Consider the following 7,387-nt stretch of genomic DNA (forward strand, 5'->3'; position numbering starts at 1 on the left):
GGGGGGGGGAGGGGCTCTCAAACATCCCTTCCCTCTTCTGCCACACAAGGACACAGGCATGTGACCACGCCACCTGTGAGCCAGTGAGTGACATCACAGCACACACCAAAGCTGCTGGCATCTTGATTTTGGGCTATCAGCATCCATAGCTACGAGAAGTATAGTAGAAAGGAAGAGCCCCCAAGAGCTTATGGTCAGCCTGTGTTACGAGATTCACTGCCTCGATAAATAAACAGATTTCTGCTGCTGACAGATCACCCAGATCACCCAGATCACCCAGATCACCCAGTAAAAGCTGTTTGTTGTTGGGCCCAAACGGCCCAAGCGGCCCAGGTCACGTGGGGGGGAGGGTCTTGCAAACACGCCAAGTAAAAGAAGACGCCGGTCACAGACATATCAAGGGAGAGGAGCTGGTCCCAAATGGCCACTCCTGTGTGATTCCACGTGTGTGGATCCAGAACAAGGAAAAGCACACAGGCAGCAGATTCAAGGTTTCTGTGCACTGAGCAGGGCAGTGACTGCTGATAGATATGCGTTTCTTTTTAGGGTTATTAAAATGTCCCAAAACTCTCTGAATATACACAAAGCCTTCGTGTTGTACATGTCCTCTGTGACATGTGAATTTTACCTTAATATAATTAGGTAATTAATATATTTCAATGGCCAAACTGTGAATTTTATGAATCATATGCCAAGCCCTGGGTTTGATTCCTGGTATGGCCAAAAAGAAAATAAATTTAGAAACACATTTTAAAAATGACTAAGTAGTGGCTACAGAGGTGTCTCAGTCTGCAGGGTGCTCACTCACCGTGTACAAAGCCCCAGGTTGCATTCCCAGTATCCACATAAATGGGGCGTGGCAGCATATACCTCCAGTCCCAGAACTCAGGAGGTAGAGGCAGAGGTATCAGAAATTCAAGATCATCTTGGCTATGTGACAAGTTTGAGATCAGTCTGGGCTACATGAGACTCGGCTGAAAAAAATATAAATAAAACAAACAAAATTCCTGCCTCAACAGAGACAACTGGGACTAGCAACAGGAAAGGCAGAGTATGAAGCCGTGTCTTTGGGATACTTCAAGGAAATGATGGTCATGCAAAATTGTCTACCCCCACACACTGTGTACACATGCACACACACATATAGAGGAGAGAGATACCCCATAACACACCCTACACACACACTCACTCACTCACACACACACACACACACACACAGAAAGAGACCACACACACTCCATGCACACGTGCACAAACATGAACACACATACAGAAAAGAGACTCTACATACACACCATTTATGGAGACTCACAGAGAGAGAGAGAGAGAGAGAGAGAGAGAGAGAGAGAGAGAGAGAGAGAAAGAGACCACACACATGCCATGCACGCATGCACACACCATGCACATACACTTACAGAGAGAAAGAGAGAGAGACATGACAAGTGCATGAGATGGTAGACATGTTAGCTTCACTTGTTTGGTTATCATATAAATGTCTACATGTATCAAAACACCAGACTACACCCCTAAGTATGTAAAAGTATGAAGTATCAAACTTAAGAAATCACCTAATAGCTAAAAATCATGGACTGGAGAAATGGTTCCGCAGTTAAGGCCACTTGATCTGCAGAGGACTCAGGTTAGGCTCCCGGCACCCACAGAGAAGCTTGTAACTGTCTGCAGCTCTGGTTCTGCAGTCTGTATTCTGGGATACAGTGCCCTCGTCTGACACCATGCATGCATGGGATACACATACCCATATGCAGGCAAAAACTCACATGCATAGAATAAATTGATTTAAAAAATAAAAATTATGACATCGGAACGGAAGGCTGTTACTAACCCAGCTAAACAGAATTTTAGTTTAAATATTTCCATCAGAAAAGAATACCGTGAATCAGCTGCGCAGTGCATTCTGTGCAACAAGTTAGAGTAAGGCGGCAGGATAAACACAGAGACAAGAGAGGCCCAAAATAAGAACGAAAAAGCAATACGATAGAACATGAGATACGATGGAAAGAACGGATGTCTACAAAGATTACTGGTCCTTTGAAAATACCAGAGAAAGTGAACACATGGCCCAGCAGCAATGGTTGAGGCAAGAAGAGAAGCCCGGCACAGCGGCATGCCTGCAGTATCAGAACTTAGGAGGGCAAGGCAGGAGAACGATTGGAGCCCAGGGATCGGTGGCCCACCTGGAGGTTGTGGCTTGGATCTAGAATGTTCTACAGAGGTTAGTGTGTTGAGGACTTGATCCCAAACTTGTGCTGCCATTTTGAAAGCTGTGGAGTGCTTGGGAGGCAAGGCCTGGTCCACTTTTGGGTGGACCTTTGTTTTGTTTTGAGGCAGGGTCTCTCTCCTGTAGCCCAGGCTGGCCTTAAGTTTCTTGTGTGGCCGAGGATTATCTTGAACTCGATCCTCCTGCCTCCACTTCTGGAGAATGCTGAGGTTACAAGGAGTGTTCCTCCTGTCCAGTTTGTGGGGTCCTAGGAACAGAACCCAGGGTTTTGTGTATTTGAGTCACGTGTTCTACCCACATCCTCTTGTTCCCTGAGTGCTGTCCTTGGGAAGGGGCTGCCTCCTTCCCTGAGGACTGAGGTATACTATTCTTGTTCCCTGGAAGTTGGGGGGCTCTCCTCCTTCCCTGAGGACTGAGGTATACTATTCTTGTTCCCTGGAAGTTGGGGGGGCTCTCGTCCTTCCCTGGGGACTGAGGTATACTATCCTTGTTCCCTGGAAGTTGGGGGGCTCTCCTCCTTCCCTGGGGTCTGGGGGTGTATGCTTTGAAAGTTATGTAGTCCTTAGTTCCAGTTCTTTCTGCTTCCTGGACAATCGACCATGAGAGGAATCTCCACTACACCCCCACAAAGGACTGGAACACCTCCCAAACTTGAGTCAGAAGTTAGTCTTTTCTCCTGCACTTAGTCTCTGCTGGTGTTTTGCTCACACTAGTGAGGAGAGTCGCACATACCCTGGTCAGCAGAGAAACTGTTCCCAACAACAGGACGAGAGATGCGTGAACACATATAATCCCCAAATTGAACCAGGACACAAAACACAGAGGTGGCTGAGCTCGAAGCATTAAAGGGCGTTATGGACATCTCTAGGTGTTAGGACCATTTGGGGTCCTGGCCTCCAGCTACTCTTCCCTGCTAGAGATCTTTACTTTCCTTCTGATTTGAGTTACTGAAAGCTGTGTCAAAGTTGTTTACCAGCTCTGCTTCACGAGCACGTGTTGCCTTGAGGATCAGAGGATAAGGTTTTCACCTGTTGGCCCACTTGACCGTTGGGTATAGAAGCCTCCATGGTGCTATTGAATAAAGGGCTTTTTACCAGGGACTAGAGGTCCGTGTCTCTGTCTATGTGTGTTTGTGTGTTTCAACCTCCACTCCCTTGCCCAAAGCTCGTGAACTGTATGGTGGCGCATAAAGCGCAGACAGGCGTTGTGCGCTACATCTAGGACCACAGATAGACACATTCCTGGAGTAGTTCATCTTCTTACAGCTGACTCAGGAAAACATGTGAGCCTGGCTGCTCTCAAGCCCACTGAAGTAGAAGCAGAAAATAAAATCTCCCGTCTCAGAAGCGGCCAAGCCAGACCAGCTGAGTATTCAAGGAAGAAATGACCCCAGTCTTACAGAGACTCATCCAGGCAGGAGAGATGAAGGAAGAGCTCCTTCACGGCTCAGCGGAAACACAGGTCGGTCGCATAACCACAGTGCAGGCCTAGCAAGAACGCTGCACAAAAGGAGACTTCTGGAATGAAGGCACCCATCGGTAAAACGGAAAAAAAGAAAAGGGTAGAGAAAGGGAAGACATCAGCCCACGGAGACACGGCTCTGACTGGCTTCTGGGAAAGAATGCTAAGGAGAGCCGGGAATTGAGGTTCAGGGTATAGCTCAGTGGTAGAGCTGACGTTTAACACACACAAGGCTCTGGGGGTCTGATTCAAGCATAGAAAACAAACCAACCAGGGAATATTTCATGAGGAAATAGAGCATGAGGTTAGTAAAGTATTTTTGATAAGGTGCTTTGTGCAAAACCAAAATGCAGAGATTAGCTGAGTAGGAAGACACACTTGCAATCCCAGCACTGGGCAGGAGGATCAGAAGTTCAAGGCCAGCCTCAAGCACTTGGTAAGTTTGAGGTTTTCCTGGGCTACATGAGGCACTGTATCAAAAAGAAAGAAAAGGTGAATTATATTTTTATTATGTCACACCAATAATCACGGCAACAACAGAGCAACGTAGCTAATAAAACATCACCATTTGCAGTGGTCTTTAGCAATAAACACGAAAGACCACCTCTGCGGTGCATATGATGTCATCCGCCTGCCAGATGTTCAGAGAACAGAAAATGGAAAGTTATATTGTGCTTTTGAAGACATAAAATACAGCGGCTCTCTGCCAGATTGGTCTACGGATCCCAATTTGAGGCCCAGACTACTGCTTCCTTTTGAAACTGGGAAACATGATCGTTAGTCTACAAGCTGTAACATGGTTACACATGGCAAGGTTACATTTGTCAGAGGAAAATCCGCACATCTGTGCTATGTGGAAATACTCTTTTAAAAACTCTTTAGGTGAATCTCAGCACTTGGGAGGCAGAGGCAGATGGATCTCTGTGAATTCAAGGGTAGTCTGGTCTACATAGCCAGCCCCAGGCCAACCAGGGCTATGGAGTGAGACCCTTTCCCATCGTCACCTGAACAATTCCTTCTCTGAGCAGACGGACAGGGCAGAGGCACTGAACATCGGAGACCTTCTCTCCTGGTTCCTCATGACAAAATTCCCGGTTTCTGTAAACCAGAATTTCCACTCTGAAAACCAGCTATGTTAATATTCTCTCCTTACCGCAGTATCAGCTGCTAAGCTTCAGTTGCCCACAGTCAACTATCAGCTGAAAATGTTCATGGAAAATTCCAGAAATGAATAATCCGCAAATTTAAATTATGTGCTTTCTAAATATCGTGGTGAAGGCTTGCGGCATTGTGTCTGGGCTAGGAGTCATTCCTTTCCCAGCGTGTCCACACCGGATCTCATACTCTCCCATTAGTCACTGAGGAGCCGTCTTAGGTATCAGTTAGGCCGTCATGGTATCACGGCACTTCCGTCCAAGTAACTCTTATTTAATAGAGTAGTGATGTTAGCACTTGGGATACGCCAAAGGGAAGTCCCATGAACTGCTTCCTTGAGGAGCAGAGGAACAGTAAGGCATTCTGGGAGACTATACGCTTTTGACCTTTGTTACGGTGTATTGTTATAATTGTTCTGCTATTATTAATTATCGTGGCTAATATCTTTCTGTGCCAAATTTATAAATTAAACTCAATCATAGGTGAATATGTATAGGAAAAACTACGGTGTACCTAAGAATATACTGAGTATTGCCCACAGTTGCTGGTGTCCGCCAGGAATGTAGGCGTGTATCCTATAACTTCCTATCCCAGGCTGCAGAGATGGCTCAGCTGTGCAGTGCGGACCGTGCAAGCGTGAGGATCAGAGTTTGGGTCCCCAGAAGCCCTGCAGGTGCAGCGTGGCCGTGGGGGCCTGCCTTCAATCCTAGCACTAGGAAGCTGGCATCAGGAGAGCAGGCTGGCAAGGCAGACTTGGCGTACTGGTGAGCTCTGGTTCAACCGAGAGAACTTGCTTCAGAGAATAATATAGAGAACGTTCAAGGAAGACCAATATCACACACACAGGTTCATGCTCCCACATCCATGTGGACACAGTGCACACACATGTACACATGAGGGAAAGACAAAGCTACGGAACGTTCTGCCCTGGGGCTCTCATTGAATCTCAGCTTTCTAGGCTCCATTTTAAGGGCACGGATGTTCTCAGTTTGGCAGGCCAGGCTTGTACCTGGGAAGATTTCTCAATTCTAGAGTTTTCTGTGATCTACCCGCATCTGTGGCCGGATCAGACCAGACACGACAGTCACTGCCACACTGGTGCGCCTCTTTTGTTTCCCTCCCACCACTAGAGTTTTAGGCCGTGGAATTCTTTTGTGAACAGCCGTAAAAATATAGCATTAAAAACGTCCCATTATCAAGAAAGTACACCCAGCCATAAAAATAGGGCCTCGGTCATGGTTGTTTCAGAGTTGACTCAAAAGCACAAATTCTAATTCCTTGGAGAACTGGTTGTGTTGAGATATTTACAGAAGGTCAGGGGTCTCTCCTTCCTCCAGAGACGTGGGCAGAGTGAAACTAAGCAGGCCTCTCCAGCTTTGTTTGTACTGGAATGAAGTCTGGAAAATGCCCCCCCTGTGGTTTCTGCAGAGCCTGGAGCTGGAATGAAAACAAACCAACCTTCTGGGGCTTTAGCACAGTCAGAAAAGCTCCCTCGGAGAGAGAGAGAGCTTCCAGATGGACCTGCAGAACTAGAAAAGGAACTTGAAAGGGTGAAGAAGTCAAAATACAGTGCAAGACCTAATAATAAAAAAATAATAATAATTTTTAAAAATCAACCCAACTTGATGGAGGCAGTGGAAAATTTATAAACACGAAGTCCATGGCAACCCAGCAGTGTGAAGTGGAGGTGAGACAATTTGTTTTCAAGTCCCAAAGTCCCATGCGGGTAATGAAGTCACTCCCTGAGGGCTGGGCCAGCCGGCGCTCTCTCCAGTGTGTCCCGTGTGTCCCGACTCCTTCAGTGCACACCCAGATTTGGTGCCACTTACACTCACTTGTTGGAGCCTGGCAGGCACAAATAACTCCTGGCAGTTGGCTGGCTAAACCTTTATTGCATTCCCGAAGCCTGTCTGTGATTGCCGGATGGATGGATGGATGTTCACAGTCAGCCCCGGCTATGGAAGAACCTCATGGATGTTACAGGCCTTGTGTAGAAGGCATATTTTGCCTTCCTCTGCTCGAGGACTCCAAGTCTAACAGCCTAGGTGGCCAGAATCAGACTTCTGAGTCAGACTTCAGAATCAGACTGCAGGCTGGTCCAGCACAGACTTCTGAGATGATTGTATGCTGAGAGTACTTCCCGTGCAGTGGGCACCTGACTTCTGATCCCAGTGCCCGTGAGAAATGTCAGGGATGGTCCAGACACCCCTCAAATCCCAGCACCGCAGAGGGTGCAGACAGGAGGATTGGAGCAGGGTGTCTGATGTCCTCCCCCACACCCCTACCTGTAAATGCGCGTGCATGCACACACACACACACACACACACACACACAAAACACACGGAAACCCACTTTCTTCCACACTCTAGCAGTCCTTTACAGAGGGTGCTGGAAGCTGCAGGTTGTGCGTTCACACAATTCAAACACAAAAACTTTAAGAAGCCCTTGACTCTTGATCTTTCGCTAAAGGTAAAAGTAAGGGAGTGTGAAGGGGGGGCATGACAAAAAATGAAGGCTTTAGGGCCTGTGTGC

Source organism: Alexandromys fortis, unplaced genomic scaffold (assembly GCF_014885135.2).
Source record: "Alexandromys fortis isolate MF-2015 unplaced genomic scaffold, M_Fortis_MF-2015_v1.1 scaffold_88, whole genome shotgun sequence".
NCBI classification, from domain to species: domain Eukaryota; kingdom Metazoa; phylum Chordata; class Mammalia; order Rodentia; family Cricetidae; genus Alexandromys; species Alexandromys fortis.